The 17,193-nt window shown below is 38.9% G+C and overlaps 3 non-coding genes across 3 annotated transcripts; 2 read left to right on the plus strand and 1 right to left on the minus strand.

Annotated features, from left to right (window-relative positions):
• The first annotated feature begins 2,611 nt into the window (after positions 1-2,611).
• TRNAF-GAA (transfer RNA phenylalanine (anticodon GAA)) lies at positions 2,612-2,685 on the plus strand. The gene has a single exon. It is a non-coding gene; the product is annotated as a tRNA-Phe (tRNA).
• Positions 2,686-2,874: 189 nt separating this feature from the next.
• TRNAP-UGG (transfer RNA proline (anticodon UGG)) lies at positions 2,875-2,949 on the plus strand. The gene has a single exon. It is a non-coding gene; the product is annotated as a tRNA-Pro (tRNA).
• Positions 2,950-8,421: 5,472 nt separating this feature from the next.
• On the minus strand, positions 8,422-8,528 carry LOC140859551 (small nucleolar RNA R71). Its single transcript, XR_012143088.1, has one exon. It is a non-coding gene; the product is annotated as a small nucleolar RNA R71 (small nucleolar RNA).
• Between the last annotated feature and the right edge of the window lie 8,665 nt (positions 8,529-17,193).

Raw genomic sequence — 17,193 nt, forward strand, 5'->3', positions numbered from 1 at the left:
GGGATCAGGCGTAAGACCGCCATCAACCACTTATGATATGGATACAGCAATCGCTGTTTAATGTAGTTGCCTATGGCAAACACTCTCCTTTTCCCTGCTCCTTCTATCACCATGGCCAACCGACCAAAGAAACCTGTGTAGTCGAGTTGGGAAAAGGTTGGTAATTTAGGACCTACCCATTTCTCAAACCACTCCATGTCCTTATGATAGGTCTCGGTCTTTGTAGGATCGAGAGCAAAACGGATGCGCTCCCGCCACAAACCACCAGATGAGAAGAATGCCCCATGTGCATGCTCTAATTGAAGCATGGTTCCAAAGGCGGTCAACTCGTACGTGAGTGCGAGAAAGCCAGATTTAACCGCTTTGTTCCAATAATGTGGATACAACCGTCCTTCGGTATTTTGATGTTGGGGACCGCCTTCCAGGTTGGTTCCCACGAAATACCCTGATACAAAGGGATCGTGGAAATCCACGGTAGATACCGATTAATGAGAGCGCGTGACCTAGTTTTCACCAAGTCACATACTTCCATAATCGTATCCAGATCTTTTGGTAGTGACACTATCGATTCAAAGTCCTTCCTTTTAAAAGGCCTAGCCAATTGTATGGTTTTGGCCAAGGAGAACCAAGAAAGGTAGAGTTGCACTAATTGATCTGCCCGATCATCCTTTTGAATTATTAGCTTTCTATGGAACGCAGGAATGATCTTTGGGTACCCGGACCTAGTGAGAGCTACAGGGACAGGAAGAAGATCTGGTTGATAGTCACCAGCGTAAGCTTTAGCAAGCGATAAACCGCATTGCTTTAGATAAAGCGCTGTGAATAACAATCCAGACTTTCTAGTCAACCTGTAGACCTGCTTTGCAAATAGGTATGCAGCGATGCACCTCTCCTTAGTGAAACCGTCGAACACGACCAGGGTAGCTTTGTTAAGCATACCAATGATCGTGTCAGGACCTTCAAAGATCCTGCGCCATAAAGGCGTCACCAGGCGCAGCAAAATTTTTGAATATCGGGATTGGCGGGTTTTTTTCATGGAAATAAGCCTCAACTCAACACGACTAGTTAATTCAAATTATAGTCTAAGGCGGATTTCTTCAAATTGTTGTAGTGTAGTATTGTGGTTTTTCAGTAAAGACCCCGACGTATAAATATTCACAGCCCGGCTCACACGGGCGGACAATATTCACCCAGAGCCCCGTTGCGACCGCAATGCTGTTCTTGAAGGACCTCGGGGCCTTACCTTAGAACAAAAAAAGGGAATAGAAGTTAGGAAGACTACTGACGTAGGGCGGCCGGTGAGCTCAACCTCGAACCATCGTTATTAGTTCCTATTCCCTCCCTGCACGAACCTCGATCCAATCAAAGCTTTTGTTCGGAATTGGGGGCTAGGGCCGGTTAGAACTCCCATTTCCCGATCGAAGGTTTGAGCTGCTATGGCAAGCTTTTTTTCCGAATAGTGGGTATGGGGAACCCACCGTACCAACACGATTGGCTGGTGTTGCTGATACCGAACCCGTTATAACCCCGATTGGAAGGGCAGGCTAGTCTTCATATGGCTCTGGGGATGCGAGGCTTGATCCTACCATTGAAAGTGAGTATCCCGTATTCGACGATGGAGAAAGAGCATTAGTTGCAGTTTTCACCCCACCTTAACGACCAAGGGATAAAATCTTTCTCCGAGCAGGGAGGCGTCACCCGAGGCCGATTCCAGTGGATCACTATAGAATCTTCTAAAAGCAAGCTACGCTACCTTCTGGCTAGCTCGTGCAATCTTATAGAAATTCCTTCGCGCTTAGCTTAGTAAGCTAGCTTGGTAAGCTAAGCAAGCCTGGTTCTCCGGGCACTATGGTAGGACATGGATCGATCATGACGAGAATGGACTTCTCCGTAATGTAATGGTTTAGAAGAGTCACGGTCCAGTTCCCCGCCGGGCTTTTTCCCTTCTCGACTAGACGAAGGAGATATGAATTCCATTCAGGCAGGTGAGGAAGGGCGGCTTGGCTTGACCGTGTGTTCTCTCCTGGTCGAGTCGGAGGTGAAGACTGGCTAAGTTCATCATTCAGTGGTGAGGTGTTCATAGAAAGCAAGGCGTCGCCCAACGAGTGGCGGATTTGGAGTCTCGCTTGGATGCTGGGGAGATCCATAGATCTGGATAGAGTCTGTCTCGCTCAGTAAAGAAGAGTACGCGCGCTACGGCTTACGCAGTGAATCAGATCTTCGGGCAACCAACCCAACCCGGCACATCCAATTCCGATCAACAACTTGGAGGTATGGCTGAGTGGCTTAAGGCATTGGTTTGCTAAATCGACATACAAGAAGATTGTATCATGGGTTCGAATCCCATTTCCTCCGGCACGGAAGTGGAACGGGCGGGCGAAATTACGTGAGAGAAAGAACCTCTTCTTGATGGAGTCCCCCGGAGGACAGAATAGCACTACTTAGTGACTAGGAGCGGAGCGCCTCTTTCTTGTTCTTGGTGGCGTCTATAGCGAAGAACACCTGACCAAACGAGGGCCGTCCAGTCCCTGGCCGGCTCTCGGTTCTTGAGCAAGCTCCTCCACTGCTGGTAGGGCGCTCATAGATGAAGAAAAGAGACTTTAGCAAAGTGGTTCAGGTAGCTCAGCAGGTTAGAGCAAAGGACTGAAAATCCTTGTGTCAGTGGTTCGAATCCACTTCTAAGCGGGCTTTTGGTCCAAAGGACACGTAGCCGAGAGCGAGCCGGATGAAGGAAGAAATGAAAGTGAATGAAAGAGGCTTGGAGGCAGATTTCCAAAAAGCGGTGGTTCTCGCGTCCCTGTGCCCAAAGCGGGGTGGGCGAGTTCGGTTCGAGTGTTTATCGATCGGGTGGATCTATATGTTCCGGGGGGGAGACGAGGTGTAGCGCAGTCTGGTCAGCGCATCTGTTTTGGGTACAGAGGGCCATAGGTTCGAATCCTGTCACCTTGATGTTCTGTTCAGTCAGCTAATACAAATGAATATCAATCGACTGTGAACTAAGTACGTACACCTGACTAGCCTAAAAAGTCTTTTCTCGTTGCTAATCAATCAATCATTCATTGATTGGTAGTCAAATAGGCAACCCGGGACTCAACCAAACCAACCGTAACAAGTAACGAGAAATGATGTTCAGCTAACGAAACTCGAACAAGAAATGAAAGACTTTTCTTAAGGGGCTTGCTTAAGCCCATAGGCCTGTGCGTGAGGAAATGCTTGGAGGCGGGATAAGATGACGGAAAGACTCAGAAAAGTTGTCGATGACCGATTCCGTCATTGATGTGAAGCCTGGCCTGGTCGGGAAGAGATTCTAAATAAAGAATATGCGCACCGAGAATAGATATCTATGTTAGCTAGCAGGGGCGGGATTTCACTCTCTCTCCAGACAATCTCATTTTTTTTGGGAAATATGGATCCTTGAAAGGACTTTATTCTATAATTGGATGAAGGACTGGTTAAGGTATGTCCATTGGTACCACATGGTCGTCCTAGACACAGACCCGAAACTTCAGGATCTGTTCGAGGTACCGGTTGTTATGAGGGACTGGAAGAAGCGTCCTGAGGAGAGTATTCTCTTTAGGTACGGTTTCCTTTGGGAACTTTACGACTTGGTCCGAAGGAAAGGGTTTGGGAAAGCGTCCTTGAGTACGTGGGAAGTTGACTCTGGAAGTGCTACAATTGACATTACCTCCTTTGCCCATGAGCTAGGCAAGCATGAATATCGATCTATACGATACCTAATGCCATATTATATAGATTAAGTACAATAAATGAACATTCATCGACAGAGGAGTCACATGCGATACCATATCGATACCACCTGCTCGCCATATTTATCTCTTTTTAAAAGAGAGAACATATCTTTCTTTCTATACGTTCGTTAACAAGTGATGGCTTCCATTAGGATGCGGAGTGTAGCGCTAAGCATTAGGTGAAACGAGTAGTTCACCAGAACCAGAACCCAAGTCCACGACCTACGGAGAAGTTTTTGGCCTAAATTGACATAGACCTCTCTTTCCTTTCCACTGGTTCTTGAAAGCTATCAATCCCCGCTTCTCCCATTTTTTTTATCCCTCTCGCATCGGTTCTGCATCAGATGATGAGCCCATGCGACAATTTGATCTTTTTTTTATTGGCGCCCGATAGGTAGGCTATTAGATTGAGTCGAAAGCCTACCAACGCATAAGGGTTCCGATTCGAGCGAGAGCCCGAACGGGGGAGGCGAGAACATCTTGATCGAAAGCTCCACTGTTCTGAATAGTGAGAAAGACTTTTCAAAATTCGATCAAATCGATCGAGAATATCATCATCTGTTAGGTGGGCCAACCGACCGACCGAGTTGGGCTGGGCATCCATGTCACAGAACTTTCTCTAGCCAAGAATCCCATTTTTGATCGAATCGGGGCGGATCCAATTCATTGGCAAATGAAAAATCTACCGTTTTAACACTCAGAAAAAAAACCTAGAAAAGAGGAAGAGTCACTAAGACAAGAGCTAGGTAAGCAAGCAAGAAGGAGAGGCTAGAAAAGGCGAGGCAAGGGGCTCTCCATCTCTAGGAAGATTGTGTCCAGGATCTGGTAATCTAAGCCTTGCTTCTTCTGGTCGGCTCGTATTAACCTGTGCTTTATTACAGGTAGTCATTCCCCCCGTTCCTTTAGTCTTTTCAACGGTACTTGAATCTTAAGTCGCGGTCATGTCTCGCCCCCCCAGTATAGTGACCGGTTCCATGTTTTCCCCGAATTTCATCAGTTCCAGGCTCAAGTGCCTGTTCATCCATCTTCATTCCAAAGGCGAACATCTCCATTGAGTGACTGTAACTGCTATGATTTACAATCAATAGTTCTTAACCAACCCTTTCTCGCCGAGCTTTATAAATTTCAGAGAGATACGGGAGTAAGGCCGACCTATCCTCTAGTTAAAGAGTGCAGTGCAGAAGGACTTCTACTACCTCCTCCGAAGACAGCAAGCAAGCATAGGGGCTTCGGGTGAAAGGACTTTCTGAGTGAAAAGGATAAGGGCATCGGGGGAAGAAATGAATAAGGGGTAAGGTGCTCATATTCTTCCTTTATGTGCTTCCCAGCGAATCCAATTTTAGGAAGATTCAGTTTACTTCCAAAATCACTCTCTTCAAGCTCTTGCCTAAGAGCGAGGACTTAGATCAGAAGAGAGGTAGCGAAGTGAGTTTAGGTATTTCTTTAAGCCAGTTCCAGAGTGGAAAGGGGTAGCTCAGTAGAATATGCCAGAAAGCAAAGAGGGGATGGAGAGTCAAGCAAGCTAGAAAGCAATCGAAGAGATGAGCCTTAGAAGCATGCGAAGGGATAGGTCTGGAATAAGTCTTGTATGAGTCCTTTAATCGAGTCCCTCTTCTTTAATAGGCGCTTTCCGGTAGCAGGGTTTTCTTATCTTTTTACGATTACCATTCAAGTATGAAATATCTCCGCCTCCCCATTCCTTTATCAAAGTCTAGTACTTATGGCGCAAGTCAATCTCTTCAAGTGGAAGAAATCAGATATTCACGACCAAGAGGTACTGGATTCTCTTTCGGATAGGCCCTGAAAGGAGAAGGAAGGCTGGAATGCCAACAGACGTCTGTCTATTCTCTAATTCACCCGACCCGATAGTACCCATTTTGGGAACGTCCAGTGCCAAAGTCACTGAATGGGTAAGTCGCCAATCCCTAAAATGGATGTACTTTATCTGTTGGGTTATGGGTACTAGTGGTTACCAGAGGTTTCTATCAATCTACCTGATTTATGTCACAAATTGACATAAAAAGTATCAATTAATATCTAAATTATCTAACTTTATTAAGAAATTGATACTTATTATTATATTTTGCAGAAGAAGAGATCATCAATAGAAAGAACAAGAAAAGAGGATTCCAACGGCGTAAATTTTATGCAAAACGGAGTTAAATTGACCCAGGAATTGAAGAATGAAGAAAGAAGACTCAATTGGGTCAAACCCGAGTCAAATCAGATCAAAATTGGTCAAAAATCAACTGATTTGGTGATCTGGTTAGCCGCCTGGTCCACAGCAACAGGCGCATGGACCATGGACCCATCGGCGCATCATAAACCCCCCTAACAACCCTCTAAAACCTCTTAGTCCCACATCTAAAGTTTTGAAAATCTTATAACCCCCAAATGCCTATAAAAAGCCCCCAAAGGCCCTTGTTTTATGTATTCTTCCTTCCGATCAAGCTTGTAACCCTAGATAGTGGGGTTTTTAGCTCTCTTTTCAAGCCTCGAGCTTTGAGGTTTTTGTAATAATTTTTTTTTATATATATAAAATCTTATTTTTATGCAATTTCATCTCTTTACATTATGCAATTTATTTTTCTTGCAATTAGGATAGTTTAATTTATGCAATTTAATTTTATGCAATTAGGTTAGTTTAATTTATGCAGTTTAAATTTATGCAATTAGGATAGTTTAATTTATGAAATTAGGGTAGTTTATTTTTCTGTATTTAAATTTTGCAAGTAGATTTAGATCATGTCTAGCTAAGCATCCCTTCTAGGATTTGCGATGAAGCTAGATCATAAGTAGGGATTTTACATAGGGTTCTTTCTTTTTCTTAGGGTTTCTTTTTCTTCCTCTTTTGCCAAGAATTTTTGATGAACTACAGTTGGGTCAGAGTCCCTTCATAGTTCATGCTTGATTCAGTGCATAGGAGGAGAAAACCCTAAGGGATCCTAGTTACTACTCCCCTGTAAAGAATCTTGATGGGTTATCGTTGGGCCTTAGTCCCTTCATAATCTATGCTTGGGAAAGACAAGAGGAGTAGTCGTTAGGATCAATAAGAAAAATTCTAGGTAGAATTCTCTAATCTAGATCTAGTGGATTCAAAAACCCTAGATCCTTAGTCTTATTGTCTTTAGCAAACAACTTTCGACTTTCGATTTTTGTTAAAGCTCGCTTGAGCATAGATTTGAAAATCGTTTTTAAAACCAAGTCTCTGTGGGATCGACCCGTACTCGCTGGTCGTGCTACTCTGCACACCGTGCGCTTGCGGTTTTATTTACAAATTTTAAGATTTGCACAACAAGTTTTTGGCGCCGTTGCCGGAGATTTGGCGTTTTAAATTATTTTCAAATATTTGTTCTTCGTGCTTTATAACTCTCTTTCTTTTTCCTTTAGGTTTCTATATTTAGTTGGTGATTGCTGAAAAACTCAGGTACGCTTCTAATTTCTCTTTTATTATTTTTAGTTAATTACTTTTCCTTTAGACCTAATCATTTGAATTTACTTAATCATAAAAAAAAAAAAACAAAACAAAAGACATTTCATAATCGTGAAGTAAAATATCAAGATAAAAAAAAAAATTTCTAAATTAAAATCTTTTACATTCTTGGTCATCTTGTTTATTTGCATTTGCATTTTCATAATTAATCTAAGGGCATCAACCCATTAACAAGATAAGGTGGGGATTTCATTACCCTTCCTTAGCCCAAAAACCATCTCCATCATATTGCATTACCTAGACCTTTAATCTTAAAATCAATTAGACGTCAACCTTAAGGAATTCGAGCTCAATAGGACAAGGAACCCTAAGAGTTCTACCAAGTTTGAGTTGTTTGATTAGTTAGTGTCTAGGCAAGTCCCTGAGGGTGGTTTGTTAAATTGGTTCAGTTGCTGGCTTGGCCAACTCGTTTGGTGTCTAGAAAGGCAACGATGAGTGAACCTCCCACCTCTTATACTTACCTGGCCAACTAGTTGATCAATCTCCACTTGGAAGGTTTGAAGGGTCATCTTGGAACAGTTAGGAGCTGTCTAGATTTAGGTTAACCCTAGGATAGATTGAGTTTAATTTATTGATTCACTTGTTTGAAAAAAAAAAAATCTAAAATTTAAATTAATTTGGTTACTTTTCTTTAGATTTAGGACTCCTTAGGATCTTCTCTTTAGAACTTTTTCTCTTTTCTTTCTTTTCCTTATACATAAAAATTTTATAAAAAAAAAAAATTGTATAAACATCGAGAACCGTACACCTCGTGTGTGGAGAAGAGTGTCGGGTCGTCTAGTTAGAATTGAGTCAATTCCTGTTGTTCCAATGGCTGAACCAATCCAACCCATGACCCTTAAGGATTTGTGTTATCCAGTTGGCTCCATCCAACCATCTTGTATCAGGTTGCCACAACCCACAGCTAACAATTTTGAAATCAAACCTCAAATCATAAATATGCTTCCAAAATTCACAGGATTAGAAGATGCTTATATATTTATTAGAGAATTTGAGGAGGTATGTGCAACCATGAAACTGCAATTAACAGAGGATGAGGTCAAACTTAGATTAATCAACTTTGCCCTTAAGGACAATGCTAAGAAGTGGCTTTATAGTCTGCCAAACTATTCTGTCACTACCTGGGAGGGCTTTGTGAGAACATTTTTAAAAAAGTATTTCCCCCATCATAAAACAGCTAGGATTAGGAATGAAATAAATCAATTTTACCAACTAGCTGGTGAATCATTTTGGAAGTACTTCGATCGTTTCAAGAATCTTTTGACCCAATGCCCACACCATGGAATAGAAACTTGGAGACTATGCCAGATCATCTATGAGGGATTAGATTCAAACTCAAGAACCATGCTAGAGTCCATGTGCCAAGGCCAATTTATGGACAAAGAAACTACTGAAGCTTGGCAATTCTTAGAAGACCTAGCCGAGAAAAATTTACAGTGGGAAACAACTAGGGAACCTGATAAAGCTACACCTTCAAGAGGAGGAATGCATCAAATTCAACCAACCCTAGCATCAGAGGCCAAGATTGCAACCTTAACACGTAGATTGGAAGCCTTAGAATTACAGAGACCAACCAATGTAAATCAAATATCTGCACCCATGTGTAAAGGGTGCAATGCACCAGACCATGTCTTAGAAGAATGTTCCTACTCGAATGAGTGTGCACAGGTGAATGCCACCTATCAAGGACCATTGAACAATCCTTATGCACCCACATATAACCCAGGTTGGAGGAATCACCCGAATTTCTCATGGTCCCAGAATCCTAATGTAGGCAATCCAAATTTCAATTAGCAAAATCTAAGGTCCAACCCAGTAATGAACAACCCGTCAGGCTTTCATGATAATGACAAGAAAATTACCTCTTTAGAGAAAAGCCTAGAAGCCATGATGAAAACACATACCAGCTTTATGCAAACCACGGGTCAACTCATAAATAATAACACCCAAGCTATAGCCCGTCTGGAAATGCAAGTAAGTCAGCTGACTTCGACCATTAGTGAACGAGAACATGATAGGTTTCCTAGCCAACCTGAGCCAAATCCTAAGAACCAAAATGGTCCACGACCCCAACAAGGAAACCAAGTTAATGGTGTAAATGCCATTCATACCTTAAGATCAAGAAAACAAATAGACAATAAGGTAGTTGCACTTGATGATATAGATGTCTCATCTGCCGAGTCACCTTCTATAACTACTACCTTTCAACCTCAAGCACCAGAAACTAAAAATTCACCTAGTCCAGTACTTAAAAGTCTTAGAGCTCCTTTTCCAAACAGACTGAAATCCAATAAATCTGAACATTTAGACAAAATTTTTGAGGTATTTAAACAAGTCCAAGTTAATATTCCTCTTTTAGATATAATCCATCAGGTTCCAACTTATGCCAAATTTTTAAAAGATCTTTGCACTAGGAAAAGGACCACTAATGTACCAAAGAAAGCATTTTTGGCTGCAAGTGTCAGTTCATACCTATCTAGCCATGTGCCAATTAAATATAAGGACCCTGGAGCTCCAACAATTTTTTGTGTTATTGGAGAAACCAATATAAAAAAGGCCTTGCTTGATCTAGGAGCTAGTGTGAATATCCTTCCATATTCGGTGTATGAACAACTAGGATTAGAAAAACTTCAACCTACTGGGATCACATTACAGTTAGCCGATAGATCTCTCAGGATCCCTAAGGGAATGGTCGAGGATGTTCTGATAAAGGTTGAAAATTTCATTTTCCCTGTAGATTTTATTGTTTTAGAGACTGAGCCAGTTGCGAATCCTAAAGGACATATACCTGTCATTTTAGGAAGACCATTCTTAGCTACGGCCAATGCTGAAATCAATTGTCGAAATGGTCTAATGAAGTTATCCTTTGGGAATATGACCATTGAGCTTAATGTTTTTAACTTAGAACAGGAATCCTCTTCTCATGCTGATGTCAATGTAGTCCAAGATGGTATTTATGAATCCATTGACATTAGTGATGATGAAGTCGACCTAGAGTCTAACCCCTGGTTAATCCATGAGTCTGAGGATGTCAATGAAATACTTAAAGAAAATCAGATTAATCAGGAATCGACACTTCCTACTGAACCAATCATTGAGATGGTGAACTCATCACCTAAACCATCGATAGAGGAAGCACCCATTTTAGAACTGAAGCCCCTCCCAGAACATCTCAAGTATGCATATCTAAGACCCAAAGAAACTTTGCCTGTAATTATTGCATCAGACCTAGATCCCAAGCAAGAGGAGGAGTTATTGTCAGTTCTAAAAGCAAATCAAGAGGCAATAGGTTGGACCATAGCAGATATCAAAGGAATAAGCCCTTCTATAGTTCAACATAGAATATACTTAGAGGAAGAGGCTAAACCAACAAGAGAAGCCCAAAGAAGGCTTAATCCAGTTATGAAGGATGTAGTTAAAAAGGAGATTCTGAAACTCCTAGATAGTGGAATAATTTATCCTATTTCTGATAGCTCTTGGGTAAGCCCAGTTCAAGTAGTACCCAAGAAATCTGGGGTAACAGTGGTCCAAAATGATGCAAACGAACTTATTCCAACTAGGACCCAAACGGGATGGAGGGTCTGTATAGACTATAGAAAGTTGAATGCTGCGACAAGGAAAGATCACTTTCCTTTGCCATTTATTGATCAAATGTTGGAAAGACTAGCCGGACAAGAGTTTTACTGTTTTCTTGATGGATACTCCGGTTACAACCAGATCCCTATAGCCGCTGAAGATCAAGAAAAGACTACATTCACCTGTCCATTTGGTACTTTTGCCTATAGACGAATGCCCTTTGGACTTTGTAATGCACCGGCAACCTTTCAGAGATGCATGATCAGCATGTTTTCAGATATGATAGAACGATTTCTAGAAATTTTTATGGATGATTTTTCTGTTTTTGGCCTAACCTTCTCCGAGTGTCTGAATCACCTGCAATTAGTTCTAGAACGATGTAAGGAGAAGCACTTAGTTCTCAACTGGGAAAAATGTCAGTTTATGGTCAAACAGGGAATAGTTCTTGGCCATGTCATTTCTAAAAAGGGGATTGAAGTGGACAAGGCCAAAATAGATCTAATTGCAAGTCTTCCACCACCTAAATCTGTGAAAGAAATACGTTCATTTTTAGGTCATGCTGGATTCTATAGAAGGTTTATTGCCAACTTTAGCAAAGTAGCACGTCCACTGACTAATCTTTTGGCAAAGGATACCAAATTTGAATTTACTCATGAGTGCTTGGAATCCTTTGAATTTCTAAAAAATGCACTTGTATCAGCTCCAATCATTCATCCTCCTGTCTGGTCTGAACCATTTGAATTAATGTGTGATGCATCCGATCATGTTGTGGGTGCAATCTTAGGTCAACGAATAAATAAGCTGCCTAGAGTGATATATTATGCAAGTAAAACCTTAAATGATGCGCAGCTTAACTACACCATAACTGAGAAGGAGTTCCTTGCCGTTGTCTTTGCTTTAGAGAAATTTAGATCTTATTTGGTTGGGACCCACACCATTGTTTACACCGATCACTCAGCCATTAGACATCTCCTAGCAAAGAAGGATGCCAAGGCACGTTTAATCAGATGGATTTTGCTCCTTCAAGAATTTGACCTAGAAATTAGGGACAAGAAAGGCACTGAGAATGTTGTAGCAGATCATTTGTCCCGAATTCCAGTCGCACCATCTAGTGAACCACCCATCAATGAATCTTTCCCAGATGAGCAACTCATGTCTGTGTCTACTGAACCTTGGTTTGCTGATATTGTAAATTATTTAGCCATAGGTAAGACACCTTCTCATTGGACTAAGCAGGATAAATATAAATTCTTTGCCCAAGTGAAGTATTTCATTTGGGATGATCCTTATCTTTTTAAACAATGTCCTGATCAAATTATTAGAAGGTGTATCCCAGATAACGAAGTCATGAATATTTTATCTTTTTGTCATGATCAAGCATGTGGGTGTCACTTCGCGTCTAAGAAAACTGCTGCTAAGGTTCTCCAATGTGGTTTTTATTGGTCCAATTTGTTTAAGGATGCTCATGAATATTGTAAAAGTTGTGCTCAATGTCAGAAAATGGGTCGAATCACCAAGCGACACATGATGCCACTCAACCCAATCTTGGTAGTTGAAGTTTTTGATGTTTGGGGAATCGATTTCATGGGACCATTTCCAAATTCCTTTGAAATAAATATATTCTAGTAGCAGTTGATTATGTTTCAAAGTGGGTAGAAGCAATTGCATGTAGAACACCCGATAGCAAAATGGTCATTAAGTTTCTTAAAGAAAATATTCTCTCCCGTTTCGGTATTCCTAGGGCAATCATTAGTGATCGGGGAACCCATTTTTGTAACCGACCTTTTGCAACATTGATGAAAAAGTATAATGTCACCCACAAATTGGCCACACCATATCATCTTCAAACTAGTGGACAAGTTGAAGTGTCAAACCGACAAATCAAATAAATCCTGAAAAAAACTGTTAGTGCCAATAGAAAAGATTGGTCTTTGAAATTAATTGATGCACTTTGGGCATACCGAACCACTTTCAAGACCAATCTAGGAATGTCTCCTTATAGGATTGTGTTTGGTAAACCATGTCACTTGCCTATTGAGATAGAACACAAAGCCATGTGGGCCATCAAACAACTAAATACAAATTTGAACGACGCTGGAAACCATAGGAAGCTTCAATTGAATGAATTAGAAGAACTTAGAAATGAAGCCTATGAAAATGCAAGGATATACAAGGAACGAACCAAAGCATTTCATGATCAATCAATTATAAGAAAAACTTTCAATATCGGACAAAAGGTGCTCTTATATAACTCTAGATTACATCTGTTTTCAGGAAAGCTTAGGTCTAGATGGACAGGACCATTTTTAGTAAAGGAAGTTTTTCACACGGAGCTATTGAGATTGAAAACCCAAGTAATGGTGTTATCTTTAAAGTTAATGGTCAACGATTAAAACCATTCTTGGAATTACCTGTCAAGACTGTTGAAGATGCCATGGTTCTTTATGAACCAACTTATTCTGATTAAGTTGCTTCGAGATTTGGTCTGGCTGAAGACATAAAACTTAGCGCTTCTGGGAGGCAACCCAGCTTATTTAATTTCTAATGCTTTCTTTGTTTTCAGTTTGCTTGGGACAATAAATTAGATAACTCCATTGGGGACAATGTCGGTCAAGTTGGGGGGAGAGCTTGAACAAAATCAGGTTTATCATTTCCTTTTCCTTCCACTATGAGTTATTTCTTGCATTTAATATATTATTTTTTAATAAAATTTATTTTATAAAAAAAATGAAATAAATTAATCTAGAAAAGAAATAAGAGTAAGTTAGAAAGTATTTGCTAATGTAGTGAGTCACGGAGAAGATTAGCTGGTTAGACTCTTGGTGGCTTAGGTCATTTAAAGACTATTAGCACTTCCAATTGCACATGCACACTAACAAGGTAAAGTAGGTGTTAATTGTAAGGTCAATTAAGGATTTGAGTATTATTTAAATTAGATAATTTTCTCTACACCCCAATTGAAGAAATTTGAATTTAAGGAAAGAGCTACCTGCCTGAAATAAAATGCAAAATACAGAGTAAATGTGGATTGCCCTAAGCCTAGTAACCGGGTCTCTTCACCTAAGTCAAGTGTTGAGATTCGCGTCAAACGGTGGTGGGAAGGCCAGGATGCTCAGCAAAAAAAAAAAAAAAAAAAAAAAAAAAAACAGTGTGAAAGCTACCTTAGTTCTTTGTTTAATCTGGGGTGTATAGAAAATTAATCGAACTAAGTTATGAAAAATGATACAATTGGACCTGTACAAGTTAATACTGAAATACTAAGTTAGTTATCACTCACACAAGTGCTATAAAACTTTAAGTGTACTCTAAGAAAGCTTCTAAGTAGACCGACTACCGATTCTAATTCGAAGCTCATTACTTAGAATACTAGAAAACTTTTGAATTTCGATCTTAAATTAATTTGCAAAGGAAGGATCTTTTTGAATTATGATCTTATTTTGGTACATTGCTAAGGGACTAGCAATGATTAAGTTGGGGGGTGTGATTTATGTCACAAATTGACATAAAAAGTATCAATTAATATCTAAATTATCTAACTTTATTAAGAAATTGATACTTGTTATTATATTTTGCAGAAGAAGAGATCATCAATAGAAAGAACAAGGAAAGAGGATTCCAACGGCGTAAATTTTATGCAAAACGGAGTTAAATTGACCCAGGAATTGAAGAATGAAGAAAGAAGACTCAATTGGGTCAAACCCGAGTCAAATCAGATCAAAATTGGTCAAAAATCAACTGATTTGGTGATCTGATTAGCCGCTGATCCACAGCAACAGGCGCGTGGACCATGGACCCATCGACGTACCATAAACCCCCCTAACAACTCTCTAAAACCTCTTAGTCCCACATCGAAAGTTTTGAAAACCTTATAACCCCCAAATGCCTATAAAAAGCCCCCAAAGGCCCTTGTTTTATGTATTCTTCCTTCCGATCAAGCTTGTAACCCTAGATAGTGGGGTTTTTAGCTCTCTTTTCAAGCCTCGAGTTTGAGATTTTTGTAATAATTTTTTTTTATATATAAAATCTTATTTTTATGCAATTTCAACTCTTTACATTATGCAATTTATTTTTCTTGCAATTAGGATAGTTTAATTTATGCAATTTAATTTTATGCAATTAGGTTAGTTTAAATTATGCAGTTTAAATTTATGCAATTAGGATAGTTTAATTTATGAAATTAGGGTAGTTTATTTTTCTGTATTTAAATTTTGCAAGTAGATTTAGATCATGTCTAGCTAAGCATCCCTTCTAGGGTTTGCGATGAAGCTAGATCATGAGTAGGGATTTTACATAGGGTTCTTTCTTTTTCTTAGGGTTTCTTTTTCTTCCTCTTTTGCCAAGAATTTTTGATGAACTACAGTTGGGTCAGAGTCCCTTCATAGTTCATGCTTGATTCAGTGCATAAGAGGAGAAAACCCTAAGGGATCCTAGTTATTACTCCCCTGTAAAGAATCTTGATGGGTTATCGTTGGGCCTTAGTCCCTTCATAATCTATGCTTGGGAAAGATAAGAGGAGTAGTCGTTAGGATCATTAAGAAAAATTCTAGGTAGAATTCCCTAATCTAGATCTAGTGGATTCAAAAACCCTAGATCCTTAGTCTTATTGTCTTTAGCAAACAACTTTCGACTTTCGATTTTTGTTAAAGCTCGCTTGAGCATAGATTTGAAAATCATTTTTAAAACCAAATCTCTGTGGGATCGACCCGTACTCGCTGGTCGTGCTACTCTGCACACCGTGCGCTTGCAATTTTATTTACAAATTTTAAGATTTGCACATCACTATCCAATTATTTAAAAATTATTTTCATCCCATTCTTAATAAAAAATTATTTTATATTAGATGTGCATGTCATATTTTGAATCTTTCTATTCAAGTTGGAATGGATATGATTTAAGATATAATTACAAAAATTAAGAATGCAGTATTTTTTCTTTATGCTTTAAGAGTATGAATACAAGAATTGAAACAATTATATTTGGACTATGGTAAATATTTCAAAAAATTTAAACTTGATATAGTTATTTGTTGGAATTCTACATATAAAATGATTTATATTGCATATCCATACAAAAATTTGTTATATACATATATAAAAGATCATGGATTAGATTTTATTTTGACTGAAAATGATTGAAAAAAAGAAAAAATTTTAGAAGATTTTTTAGTTAGTTTTTATAATGCTACAAATATTCTTTCTAGTATTTATTTTCCAACTATTATATATTTTTACAACAAGCATATATAATTTGTGGTCAATTATACAATATAGATATGATGATATTTTAATACCTATTATTTATAAAATAAAAAATAAATATAATCAGTATTGAGATATGGTATGTCCCATGCATAACTTAACTGTTGTATTTGATTCATGGATTAAATTAAGTAGCGTACATATTTTACTTGATGAAATTGGTAAATATATAAATCATGATTCTGAAGAATCTAAAGCTGAGGTAACTCAGCTACTTTATGATATTTTTGTATTATATGATAAAAAGATTTATGGATCTAGATAATCTACATCATCTTCAAACTCACTTCTAATATCTCTCGTTCATTATCTGTTTTCTCATTTCTTGCACATAGGAGTCATTCATATGCATCTTCTTCATCTGCATCTTCTTCATCTTTAAGCAACGAATGAGAGTTTTATTTACGAAATGAAATCCCTTCTGTATTAGATAAAAATCAAATAAAAAATCTTGATGTATTGACCTAGTGGAAGAGTGTGAAAAATCAATACCCTATTATATCTGCAATTGCACGTGATATTTTAGTTATATCGATATCTACAGTAGAATCAGAATCAGCTTTTAATGCAAGTTGGTGCATTCTGGATGAAAAGAGGAGCAGGATGACAGATGAGACAATTGAGATGCTATTCTGCTTTAAAGATTGGCTGGATGTGGAGGTGAGACTTCAGGACAAAGAAGGATATGATACTGGATCTAATAATGAGAACAACATAAACACAATAGACAATTAGTAAGATTTATTTTTAATTCTTAATTTCTTAAAATTGTATATTTTTACTTTTTTTTATTGAGATAAGTCACCTCTATTTCTTCTCTCTCTCATTATATTCTGGAGGTCAAGCCTAGCCCCCCTTCCTCTTTTGTACAAGTTTGATTTATATTAATAAATTGATAGGGGTCTATGCTAAATCCTCCACTATTACAAGGTGGTTTTTATTTTTACAAAAAAAAATTCAATATCTCCTATCTTTTTTTTATTAATCCCTCGATCTGTTTTATTTTATAAAAATTATTTTTTAAAACAAAAATTTGAAAAATGTGTCGTGCCAAGGTCTATATGGCATGGCCTATATGGGCTAGCATACGGGTTGTGCTAGGCCTGAGCACGTGTTG

The sequence above is a fragment of the Elaeis guineensis genome, chromosome 7 (genome assembly GCF_000442705.2).
Source record: "Elaeis guineensis isolate ETL-2024a chromosome 7, EG11, whole genome shotgun sequence".
NCBI classification, from domain to species: domain Eukaryota; kingdom Viridiplantae; phylum Streptophyta; class Magnoliopsida; order Arecales; family Arecaceae; genus Elaeis; species Elaeis guineensis.